Source organism: Schistocerca americana, chromosome 1 (genome assembly GCF_021461395.2).
Source record: "Schistocerca americana isolate TAMUIC-IGC-003095 chromosome 1, iqSchAmer2.1, whole genome shotgun sequence".
In the NCBI taxonomy this organism is placed as follows: domain Eukaryota; kingdom Metazoa; phylum Arthropoda; class Insecta; order Orthoptera; family Acrididae; genus Schistocerca; species Schistocerca americana.
Window position 1 is genome coordinate 1,038,918,454 of NC_060119.1, and position 13,533 is coordinate 1,038,931,986.

At 39.7% G+C, this 13,533-nt stretch overlaps 1 protein-coding gene across 1 annotated transcript in view; it reads left to right on the forward strand.

The window, feature by feature from the left end:
* Positions 1 to 13,533, forward strand: part of LOC124549300 (GPN-loop GTPase 1) — a 52,774-nt gene that overhangs the window by 6,288 nt on the left and 32,953 nt on the right. The gene's annotated exons all lie outside the window — the stretch shown is intronic.

Sequence of the window (13,533 nt, forward strand, 5' to 3'; positions counted from 1 at the left end):
TCCTTTTAAATACTGTTGTGTAGAGTGGGCATACAGTAAAGGCTGTCCTTCATACAAACAGCATCGACATAACGTTTCTTTTATTGTTGTTGTTGAAGGTAGGCAAAATGCTATGCAGGTAGCGGAACTGTACAGAGAGCGATATCCTGACGAGAACCCACCTTCCCGATAGATATTTTGTCGTCTTCTTGCGACGCTTCAGGAAACGGGAATTTCAACCCACGACAACGCAATCATCATGGTACTCGCACAGACGAAGCTGCCAGTGTTATTGTACTCACTTCCGTTGCTATGAATCCACATGTGAGCACGCGACAGCTTGAACATGAGATTGGCATTCCTAAAATCAGTGTACAACGTATTCTTACATGTCACCGATTCCATCCTTACCATGTACACCTACATCAAGAATTGCATCGGAATGATTTCCAGAATCGTGTACAGTTCTGTCAGTGGGCACAGCAGCAAATCCTCACCAACCCAAACTTCTTCTCCAATGTTCTATTTACCGATGAATGTTCCTTCTCAAACAAAGGACAGGTAAATACAGGGAACATGCATTATTGTTCCAGCGACAACACACGATGACTTAGATAGGTGGAGCATCAGTGTCGATAGAGAGTTAACGTCTGGTGTGGGATGCTTGATACTACAATTGTTGGTCCTTATTTAATCAATGGTAGTCTAAATGGCACAGTGTATGCCAACTTCCTCAGACGAATTCTTCCACCTCTTTTGGATGAAGTGCCTCTAAGAACCAGATGCTTATGTGGTATCAACATGATGGGTGTCCAGCACATAATGCCTTGTGTGCACGTCATGTTTTGAACCATAGGTATCCTGCCAGATGGATTGGTCGAGGTGGAACAGTTACTTGGCCTGCTAGGTCTCCTGATTTAAATCCTCCGGATCTTATTCTTTGCAGATGCATTAAATATGTTGTCTGTCACAATATTCCAACAACACCAGAGGACATGCAGGAACATATCGTGCTTGCTTGTAATTCTCTTCAGCAGGCGACACTGGAAGCAGTAAATAATTCTTTCATTCAACGAGCTCACCAGTGTATCTTTGTCCATGGTCACCACGTTGAGCACCTTTGAATGTTCTACTCCTGGGCAATGGTACAGGAGAGTCAAAGTCAATTTTTTGTTATGTTTTTACTTGGTTTTCATATGTTTTCTGACAACTCTAGCAAGTGAACAAGTTTGTGATTCCAGGCTCAAAGTCAGTGTTGCGTTATGTAATTAATAACATTGTGTTTCAGTGAATAGTTAATTGTGATACATTTTTGAATAGGTCTTTAGGAGAGGAAATGAATTACTGAATAAAAAATACAGGGTGCCATTTAAAAAAGTCATACCACTATTCATATCTTTGCAAAAAACAAAGCCACAACGAAGGCAGTCATGCTGATTGGTGTCCCCCTGACGGCTAAAGAAAATTTGCTTGAAACATTTTGTAATTTGCATCTGGACAAACAGTTATTTAGGGTGGTGAAGATAAATGGGACACCCTGTATATCACTCTTTTATGGATATGCAAATAGTGAGCACACTTCACTCTCCAGTGGCCCCAGTCAGAAGTCATTTCAAACAGTCCTTTTCACAAAACACGCTGCTACTGTGTCAACTGGCAAATTTCTCACGAAAACACAGAACTCACTGGATGGTCTCAGATTTCTTAGAAGCCTCTTCAGTAAACAAATTAGCACTGAACAAATACAATACAGAAACCTGCAATCAACAACCACGACAAAGAAACTGACAGAAACTACAACAAAGTTTAAGAAATATCTGCAACAATGAAAGTGAAAAGAAATAACTGCAATAAAGAAGTTATTAAGAAATAACTGCAACAAAGACAATAAAAATAAACACTGTAACAAAGAAATTAGTAAGAAACAACTTCAGTGAAAACATACATTACCCTTGAAAGTTGAAAAAATGATTTTTTAAAAATAAAACTCTTTAACTTAAAAGTGGAAGCTCTCCTTTACAGAGAATATAGTACTACATGGTACTAATCTACTAATCAACATAAAAATATCTAACTTTTCAGGATTGGTATTTTTGGGAAAAAAACATTTTTTCTGTAAATTATAAAAAAAATTCAAAAGGCGACAGGAAAAGAACTTTGACAGTTATGTCAAAATGGAGGATACCATTGTAATCATAAAGAAATTATCTTTCAAATATAAATAACTCTAATAAAATATATAGAACTGTTTTAAACAATTTTCCGAAATTCGCATCTTCGGAATGGTGTTCGCAGTGTCATCTTTGGCAGCCTGTATCTTGAGTCAGGAATTTTTTTGGAGAAAACAAAAAATACATGTTTCTTACGTACTCCTGAATTTTAACATATGCTAAATTCAATAACATCCAAGACTATGAATGTAAACCCCCCCCCCCTCCTGCCTGAAGTAATACGGATTATGACAGTTAAAAAAATTTGACTTCTTTCTGCACAACAAACACCAAACTAATCAGATATAACAAAAATGCCAAACACATAAACAGAAAAAAACCTTATTAACTCACTGAAAACACTTCCACAACCCACGTTACCGCACCAGCTACATATTTCAAAACCATGTTAGCATGATGACAACCAAACCCAGTACTACACATTAAACTCAGCATGTTCACATCCACTGCCAAGGGGCACCAGCAGATACAACACAACATCTACAGACACAACCAACTCAAAAACTTCATGCTGTAGTGATGTTGTCACACACCACAACACCGTTACCTCACAGATCTAACCAGACGGGTGGAATTGGACGCTTCCGTTGACCTCCTTACTGTACTAGGTAGTGCAGTGTTTAGGTCAGTGGGCTCTCGGTTTGATGAAATGGGAGTCAAATCCTTTGTCCAATCTTCCAGACTGCACAACATAAGCCTCCAGAAACTGTTAACAGCCTTTGAACTCCACACCTCGACTAAGGTCAGAAGGAGCAGCTTATATACTCCTTGCAGGAATATTTGAATGATGAGTATTTGACTATCCTTCTGTACGTGGACATTATGGTTTAATAATATATTGCTTGCATAATTATTGTCTTCCAGATAGGCAAAAACTAATAGTCATTTCATTTGGAGGCGTCAGACATTTGGGTTCGTGGGAAAAACTTGGCCTGATAAGAATCCATAGAGTGATCTATAGTCACAATTAAGAGATTGTGTAGGCTGCTGTTTAGCACAACCCTCTCTCTTGCACATGGGTATTTGCACAAAAGACCAACATCAGCATGGTATTGTTATGTGGCAACTGCCCCCTCAAACCACCTGTGACTACACCAGGAGATCCAAGTCCATGATTTCAGTGCACCAGCAATTTTTTGTCAGATTTTCTTAGAAAATGACACTGTCTTCTAAAATGTGTCTTATTTTCAAATGAATCATGGTTCCGTAACAACAGACTTATTAGTTGCCACAATAGTAGTTATTACATTGTGTATAAGTCCTATTGAGTGTGAGGAACAGATTTTCAAAAAAAGAGGGGTGTGGAATTATGGAGAATCATCCAATTTATGCTGATTTCTTTTACTCTCATCTAATTGAAACATGCAGTTTCTCCAAGAAGATCTCTCTGTTGTTGGAACATAATGCAACTCTTGGATTGATGCAGGGTGTGGTTTAATTTGGGCCTTCAGTACTGTGTATCACCCTTGACTAATTACATCATCAAAGTAGCAGACATAAATGACTCATCAGAAAGTACAGCATCTGTCATTACTCATCTACTTTACTGTGAGTTGCATGTTAATGATAGATATAGGCATCTTGTATCAGGTGGATGGGGACCAGGGAGGACTCAGGGTATTGTGCCAATCTCTCTAACCAACAAGTTTGAGGTGCTCTCTCTCAGCAAAACTGAGCCAGTGGGATTCAGTTCGCCTGTTTTGGGGAAACCTATTCCATCCAGTGTCAAGAGGAGAGAAACAAAAAAGGGTAAGGCCTATTAATCATCAGCAGTGCAAAAGTAGGGCGAATGGTGGTACCTCTTAGGGAAATGGCAGCAAGGGACACGAAAGGACACCAAGTGCACTCAGAGCGTATGCCTTCAGGCCTCATTCAACATGTTGAAGAGGCTATTCCAGCAGCCATTGAGGGGACAGGGTGCAACAAAATGCAGATTGTGGCACACATTGGAACAAGTGATGCTTGTCATTTCGGCTCCAAGGTCGTGCTTGGGTCATTCCGGCGACTGACAGAGGAGGTTGAGAAGACCAGCCTTGTGCATGGAGTTTCAACAATGCTCACAATTTGCTGCATTGTCCTCAGAACTGATCATGGCCCTTGGTTCTGAGTTAAGTGCAAGGACTGAACCAGAGACTTCTAAGGTTCTGTGACAAGCTAGGCTGTGGCTTCCTGGACGTGCACATAGGGTTGAGAACTGTAGGTTCCCTCTAAATGGGTGAGGTGTGCTCTACACACCTCAGGTAGCTGACTTTGTTTGGGTTGCACACAAAGATGATTTTAGACTAGGTGACACTCCATCCAATGTGTGAGATCGAAAGAAATGCCTCCCAGGTGAGAGTATAAAAATCCTAATGGTAAACTGCTGATGTATTTGCAACAAAGTGCCAAAGTTTAAAGAGCTTGTGAAAAGCAGTGAAGCTCAAATTATACCAGGTAAAAAGTCTGGTTGAAACCTGAAATTGGTAGCAGTGAGATTCATGGGAAAAATTTAAGTTTCTATCGAAAGGACAGGCAAATGGGAAATGGGGGTGGTGTATTTTCCGCAGTTGACAAGAAACTCAAATCCACCAAGATAGAAATTGTAGCTGCATGTTAGATGGTAGAAATTGAAGCTGCGTGTGAGATTGTTTGGTGTGACGCATTATCAAGGATGGGCATAAAATGCTAACTGGATCCTTCTGTCGCCCACCAGACTTGTCTCCTGATGTTACCGAAAACTTTAGAGAAAATCTGAACTAGTATGTAAGTTCTCCAGTCATACTGTAATCATCAGTGGTAGACTTTTATCATCCAACAATTAATTGGGAAAATTACAGTTTTGTTAGTGGTGGACATGATAAGATATTATGTGAAACTTTACAAAATGCATTCTCTGAAAACTACCGAGCACAGTTAGTTAGGAATCCCACTCACGATGGACATGTATTGGATCAAATAGCAACAAATAGACCTGACTCTTTGAGAATGTCCATGTTGAAACTTTCATTAGTGATCATGACACGGTCATGGCAATAATGATTACCGAAGTACAAAGGGCAACTAAACAAAGCAGAAAGGTATATGTTTTCAGTAAACTAGATTTAAAAAATCAGTATTGTCATGTCACGGTGAGGAACTTGAAACTTTCAGCACAGGACAGGAGCACATAGAGGAACTGTGGCTCAAGTTTAAAATAATTATTGACCTCGCACTGGGTAGATATGTGCCCAGTAGAAAAGTCCATAATGGGTGGGAACCTCCATGGTATACAGTCACAGTAAACACACTTCTTAAGGAACAGAGATTGTTGCAAAACAGGTGCAAAACAAATCGTAGGGTTATAGATAGAGACAAGCTGAATGAAATGCATTTACCTGCCAAGAGAGCAATGTGTGATGTGTTCAGTGACTACTGTAGCAGGATACTGTCAAATGATCTTTCACAGAAACCAAAAAAATTCTGGTCATATGTAAAGGCTGTTAGTGGCACTGAAGTTAGTGTCCAGTCTCTAGCGAATGAAACTGGAGCTGAAATTGAGGGTGTTGTTGTTGTGGCCTTCAGTCCAGAGACTGGTTTGATGCGGCCCTCCATGCTTCTCAATGCGCAAGCTTCTTCTTCTCCAAGTAACTATTGCAACCTACATCCTTCTGAATCTGCTTAGTTTATTCATCTCTTGGTCTCACTGTATGATTTTTACTCTCCACACTGCCCTCCAGTACTAAATTTGTGATCCCTTGATGCCTCAGAACATGTCCTACCAACCGATCCCTTCTTCTAGTCAAGTTATGTCACAAATTCCTCTTCTGCCCAATTCTATTCAGTACCTCCTCATTAGTTACTCGATCTACCCATCTAATCTTCAGGATTCTTCTGTAGCACCTTAGAGATTCGAGCGCGCACGGAGGCTTTCCAGCAGTTGTTCTTGCTTTCCAGCAGTTGTTCTTCCCACGAACCATACACAAGTGGAACAGGAAAGGGAGGTAATGAGAGTGGCACGTAAAGTGCCCTCCGCCACACACCGTTGGGTGGCTTGCGGAGTATAAATGTAGATGTAGATTCCAAAAGCTTCTATTCTCTTCTTGTCCGAACTAGTTATCATCCATGTTTCACTTCCATACATGGCTACACTCCATACAAATACTTTCAGAAAAGATTTTCTGATACTTGAATCTGTACTTGATGTTAACAAATTTCTCTTTTTCAAAAAGGCTTTCCTTGCCATTGCCAGTCTACATTTTATATCCTCTCTACTTCGACCATCATCAGTTATTTTGCTCCCCAAATAGCAGAACTCATCTATTACTTTAAGTGTCTCATTTCCTAATCTAATTCCCTCAGCATCACCTAATTTAATATGACTACATTCCATCATCCTTGTTTTGCTTTTGTTGATGTTCATTTTATATCCTCCTTTCAAGACACTGTCCATTCTGTTCAACTGCTCTTCCAGGTCCTTTGCTGTCTCTGACAGAAGTACAGTGCCATCAGCAAACCTCAAGGTTTTTGTTTCTCCTCCTAGGTTATAATTCCTACTCCGGTTTTTTCTTTCGTTATCTTTACTGCTTGCTCAGTATACATACTGAATAACATTGGGGATTGGCTACAACCCTGTCTCACTCCCTTCCCAACCACTGCTTCCCTTTCATGCCCCTAGACTCTTATAAGTGCCATCTGGTTTCCGTACAGATCGTAAATAGCCTTTCGCTCCCTGTATTTGATCCCTGCCACCTTCAGAATTTGAAAGAGAGAGTTCCAACCAACATTGTCGAAAGCCTTCTTTGAGTCTTCAGATGCTAGAAACATAGGTTTGTCTTTCCTTAATCTAAGATAAGTTGTAGTGTCAGTATTGCCTCACATGTTCCAACATTTCTACAGAATCCAAATTGATCTTCACTGAGTTCGGCTTCTACCAGTTTTTCCTTTCACCTGTAAAGAGTTCATGTTAGTATTTTGCAGCAGTGACATATTAAACTGATAGTTCAGTAATTTTCACATCTGTGAACACCTGCTTTCTTTGGGATTGGAATTACTATATTCTTCTTGAAGTCTGCGGGTATTTCACCTGTCTCATACATCTTGCTCACCAGGTGGTGGAGTTTTGTCAGGGCTGGCTCTCCCAAGGCTATCAGTAGCTCAGATGGAATGTTGTCTGCTCCCGGGGCCTTGTTTCGACTTAGGTCTTTCAGTGCTCTGTCAAATGCTTCACACAGTTTCATATCTCCCATTTCATCTTCATCTACATCCTCTTCCATTTCCATAATATTGTCCTCAAGTACATCACCCTTATATAGACACTCTATATACTACTAACACCTTTCTGCTTTCCCTCCTTTGCTTAGAACTGGGTTTCCATCTGAGCTCTTGATATTCATACAAGTGGTTCTCTTTTCTCCAAAGGTCTCTTTAATTTTCCCGTAGGCAGTATCTATTATAGCCCTACTAATATATACCTCTACATCCTTACATTTTCCCCCTAGCCATCACTGCTTAGCCATTTTGCACTTCCTGTCGATCTCATTTTTGAGATGTTTGTATTCCTTTCTGTCTACTTCATTTACTGCATTTTTATATTTTCTCCTTTCATCAATTAAATTCAATATCTCTTCTGTTACCCAAGGATTCCTACTAAGCCGGCCGGAGTGGCCGAGCGGTTAAAGGTGCTACAGTCTGGAACCGCACGACCGCTACGGTCGCAGGCTCGAATCCTGCCTCGGGCATGGATGTGTGTGATGTCCTTAGGTTAGTTAGGTTTAAGTAGTTCTAAGTTCTAGGGGACTTACGACCACAGCAGTTGAGTCCCATAGTGCTCAGAGCCATTTGAACCCTTTTTGATTCCTACTAGCCCTCATCTTTTTACCTGCTTGATCCTCTGCTGCCATCAATATTTCATCTCTCAAAGTTACCCATCCTTCTTCTACTGTATTTCTTTCCCCTGTTCCTGTCAGTCGTTCCCTAATTACTCTCTTTGAAACTCTCTACAACTTCTGGTTCTTTCAGTTTATCCAGATCCCATCTCCTTAAATTCCCATCTTTTCGCAGTTTCTTCAGTTTTAATCTACAGTTCATAGCCGAGAGATTGTGGTCAGAGTCCAAATGTGCCCCTGGAAATATCTTACAATTTAAAATCTGGTTCCTAAATCTCTGGCTTACCATTATATAATCCATCTGAAATCTTCCAGTGTCTCCAGGCCTCGTCGGTGTAGACAACCTTCTTTCATGATTTTTAAACCAAGTGTTAGCTACGATTAATTTATTTCCTGTGCAAAATTCTACCAGGCGGCTTCCTCTTTCATTCGTTATCCCCATTCCACATTCGCCTACAACTTTTCCTTCTCTTCCTTATCCTACTATCAAATTCAAGTCCCCATGACTATTAAATTTTAGTCTCCCTTCACTATCTGAATAATTTCTTTTCTCTCATCATACGTTTCTTCAATCTCTTTGTTGTGTGCAGAGCTACTTGGTATATAAACTTGTACTACTGGTAGGCGTGGGCGTCGTGTCTATCTTGGCTACAATAATGCGTTCACTAAGCTGTTTGTAGTAGCTTACCCGTGCTGTTTGTAGTAGCTTACCCGTGCTCCATTTTTTTATTCATTACTAAACCTGCTCCTGCATTACCCCTATTTGCTTTTGTCTTGATCCTCCTGCAACCAAACTTCACTAATTCCCACTATATCTAACTTCAATCTATCCATTCCTCTTTTTAAATTTTCTAACCTACCTACCCGATTAAGGGATCTGACATTCCACATTCTGATTCATAGAATGCCAGTTTTGTTTCTCCTGATAACGATGTCCTCCTGAATGGTCCCTGCCTGGAGATTCGAATGGGAGACTATTTTACCTCAGGAATATTTTAGCCAAGAGGATGCCATTATCAACCAACCACACAGTAAAGATATATGCCCTCGGGAAAAATTACAGTTGTATTTTCCCCTTTCTTTCAGCAGTTCGCAGCACCAGCACAGCAAGGCTGGTGGTTAATGTTACAAGGCCAGATCAGTCACTCATCCAGACTGTTGCCCCTGCAACTACTGAAAATGTTGCTGCCCCTCCTCAGGTACCACATGTTTGTCTGGCCTCTCAACAGATACCCCTCCCTTGTGGTTGCACCTATTGTACGGCTATCTGTATTGCTGAGGCACGCAAGCCTCCCCACTAGCAGCTAGGTCCATGGTTCATTGGGGTGGGGGGATTTAGGGTATCAAAGCAAAAGCTGGAATTATTAACTCCATTTTCAAATGTTCCTTTATAAAAGAAAACTCATGAGAATTGCCTCAATTTAATCCTCATACCAGTGGAAAGATGAGTGAAATAAGTATAAGTGCCAGTGGCTTTGAGAAACAGCTGAAATCATTGAAATTGAACAAAGCTCCAGGGCCTGATGGAATCCCTGTCAGATTCTTTACTGAATTTGTGGTTGAGTTAGCTCCTCTTCTAACTATAATCTATTGTAGATCCCATGAACAAAAAATAGCGCCAAATTCTTTGAAAAAAGCATAGGGCACACCCACCTACAGGAAGGGTAGTTTAAGTGATCCACAAAACTACTGTCCAACATCCTTGACTTCATTTTGCTGTAGAATATATTCTGAACTCAAATGTAATGAGGTATATTGAACACAATGACCTCCTCAGTGCCAACCAGCATGGATTCCAAAAACACCGATGATGTGAGACCCAACTTGCACTTTTCTCACATGACATACTGAAAGCTTTGGATCAAGGCAGTCAGGTAAATGGAGTATTTCTTGATTTCTGAAAAGCATTTGACTCAGTATATCATCTACACTAACTGTCAAAAGTTTGATCACGTGGGGTGTAAAGTGAAATTTGTAACAGGATTGATGACATTTTGGTAGGGAGGACAGAGCATGTTATCTTGGATGGAGAGTCATCATCAGATGTAGAAATAACTTCAGGTGTACCCCTGGGAAGTGTGTTGGTACTCCTGCTGTTCATATTGTACATTAATGACCTAGCAGACAATATTAATAGCAACATCAGTGTTTTTGCAGATGATGCAGTTTCTGTAATGAAGTACTACCTGAAAGAACCTGCATCAGTATTCAGTCAGATCTTGATAAGATTTCAAAGTGGCACGGAGATTTGGAACTTACTTTAAATGTTCAGAAATGTAAAACTCTGCACTTCACAAAATAAAAAAAACACAGTATCCTATTACTATAACATCAGTGAGTCACTGTTGGAATCAGTCAGCTCATCCAGACACCTGAGTGTAACACTCTGTAGGTATATGAAATGGAATGATCACATAGGCTCGGCCACAGGTAAAGCAGGTGGTTGACTTTGGTTTATTGGCAGAATACTAGAGAAGTAAAATCAGTCTACAAAAGAGACTTCGTATAAATCACTCGTGCAACCAGTTCTAGAATATTGCTCAAGTGTGTGGGACCAGTACCAAATAGAGCTAACAGGGGATATTGAAAGTATATAGAGAAGGGCAACACGAATGGTCACAGGTTTGTTTAATCCACGGGAGAGTGTTACAGAGGTAATGAAAGGACTGAACTGGAAGACTCTTGAAGATAGGTGTAAACTATCCTGACAAAGTGTTAACAAAGTTTCAAGAATTAGCGTTAAATGGTGACTCTAGGAATACACTAAAAATCCCCTATTTATCACTCACATAGAAATAGTGAGAATAAGGTTAAAATAATAACGGCACACACAGAGACATTCAAAGAATTATTCTTCCCACACTCCATACGTGAATGGAATAGGAAGAAGGCTTAATAATTGGTATAATGGGATGTACCCTCTGCCATGCACTTCATAGTGGTTTGCAGAGAATGGATGTAGATGTGGAAATCTAATTTGTGTAACGTACATACCGAAGCAAGCGTTACAGATCACATTTGTTAGCTTCACCTGCTCGTAAGAAACTGTCACCTTTTAACCTAATGTTGACATCAGACTACCCTAAAGATCAGTTTGTCACCACAGCCTACATGCAAAATAATAATAATAATAATAATAATAATAATATTTAAGCAAAAATATTATTGTCAGTGTTTCGTTAACTTTTTGTTTGTGCACGTATGACATCACACACAGAACCATCATGTTGTGGATAAAGCAAAGTATGGTATCTGTGTCTTTCATCTGTTGGTTTATGATAATCTAAGGTAGCCATGTTTGTAGAAAAGAATGCAAACATTCATAATATGTACATAATCACTGTATATCACATTTCTACCCAATTTTGTTTCACTGTAACTAGTGGTGATGCCAGATTCCAGCCTTATGGCTTGGCCAATGGCCAGAATGATTCATTGAGTATGGGACTATGACTCCCTCTAAAATAGCCACAGAAAATGAAAGATAAATAAAAATAAATAAAACAAAATGTAACAGTGGAATGTCAATTTCCAAAACAAATGTAAAAGGTAGTGAACAATTATTCTGTAAGCAAATGGCATTCCATTTTGCTGCCAGAAGTGTTTCCACAAAAAGAACAGCATTGTGATAAAGAAAACAAGAAAAACAAATTAATGTACAAGCCAAACATGATTGTAACCAAGTTGTTTAATAAAAATGAAAAGAACCATATTACGGTAAATGTCACATTGCAACATCAGTAAACCATATATGGCTTGCAGTGATGCCAAATAGCAAGTGTCTTAGTCAGTGAACTTGACATTGTTGCTGGATACAGGTTTGACAGATCTCTGGTTTCCAAGTGACTGGGAACTGCCACCCGCCATCTGTAGGTGTGAACTCAGTGCATGCTTGAGCAACCACTGTGCAGTGCTAAAATGTTGGCTCTCCCAGGGAACGGGGCTATTGTCTTCAGTGCGCAGGTCATGAGAATGGTACAAAACTCAAAGAAAAAGGGAAAAAAGCTTAGAGAGAGTCTGAAAAATTGGATCTCCAACGTCTGTAACTTTACTCACTGTCAGTGTTCAAAATTAAAATGAAAAAATGTCATGTAACTGCTTTTAGCTGCTGATAAAATAGTTTGTTTATACAACCAGTTTTGAGTCATCTGACTATCATCAGGTTCATAAAAGCATTCACAGCATCATGTTACATGAAATATAAAATCATTAAGTGACAAAGCCATGAACAATACACTGTCATCATATCTTAGTACAAACTACATCCAGTGTGTAAAAACTGTGCTATGGAATGTACACATTCATGTTAAATAGATTCACAATGTAACTTATATTACAGTGTGATGGCATTGTATTGTTATTACTTGATGATAACAATTTTATGTTTCACCTAACATGATGCTGTGAATACTTTTAAGAACCTGATGATGAGCAGATGACTGAAACTGGTCATATAAATAAAGCATTATATCAGCAGCTTTTATAAAGAACTATGGGGCACCATCTGCTCGAAATGAAAATGTAACATTTTCCTGCTCATTGTTTCTGTTTAGTGATTTGGTTGCCTGCTCCACAAGAATATTTTAGGCCAATTCTCCATCATGATACCATCACTTTATTTAGGAAGCTCTTTTTCACTGTAAATAGTTGATATTTAGGTAGTTGTAGAGGGATCAGTTAAGTGCTTTATGAAGGTATCACGATTACAGAAATGAAATAATACTACAAATAGAAGATAAATAGCATAATTTAGTTAGTTTGTAAGTCATGCTTGGGGCATGACATAAGATTATTCACATTTCTTGATAAAGCATGCTGAACTACTCCTGCAACCTGAAAACACATCACTGGGTGTGAGGCAATAATGTTTTCCCACTCTTGTAGCTTTTATTGTTGTACCTTGTAGTTTTTCCTGTTCAATGATACATGTTGGTAGGATTTTTATGTGGCTGTGGCAATCAGCTTCCTGGAGTAAATGTCCTGTAAAGGCATACAAAAGCTGTTGCTGTGGTGGAAAATGGTTGCAGCATGCAGTATATTGTGGAAGTGTTAAGAACTAAACCTTCCACAATTTCCAAAACCCTACGAAGGTACAGGGAAACTGGAGGCTATGCAAGGAGTCCAAGTTCAGACCCGAGAAGGACCACATCAGCAAGAGATAACTACTTCTTTCAACTTCAAGTTATCCACAACCATCGCACCACCTTGTTGGGGCATGAAACTGGCTCTACCAAGTTCGAGGAGTGAGTGTTAGTGAAAGAACCGTTCGGAGAAGAGTTCTTGTATGAAGGAGAGATTCATACTATGACTTGGCCTGCTTGTTGCCCTAATCTGGATACTGTTGAGCATGCATGGATAGCAGTTGGGGAGAAGGACCCATCAGCACTATTAAGAGACCTTGCAGGAGTCCTCCCGAAAGCTAGATGATTTCTCTAGAGAACATTGAAGAATTAATCACGAGCATGCCAGAAAGAGTGGAT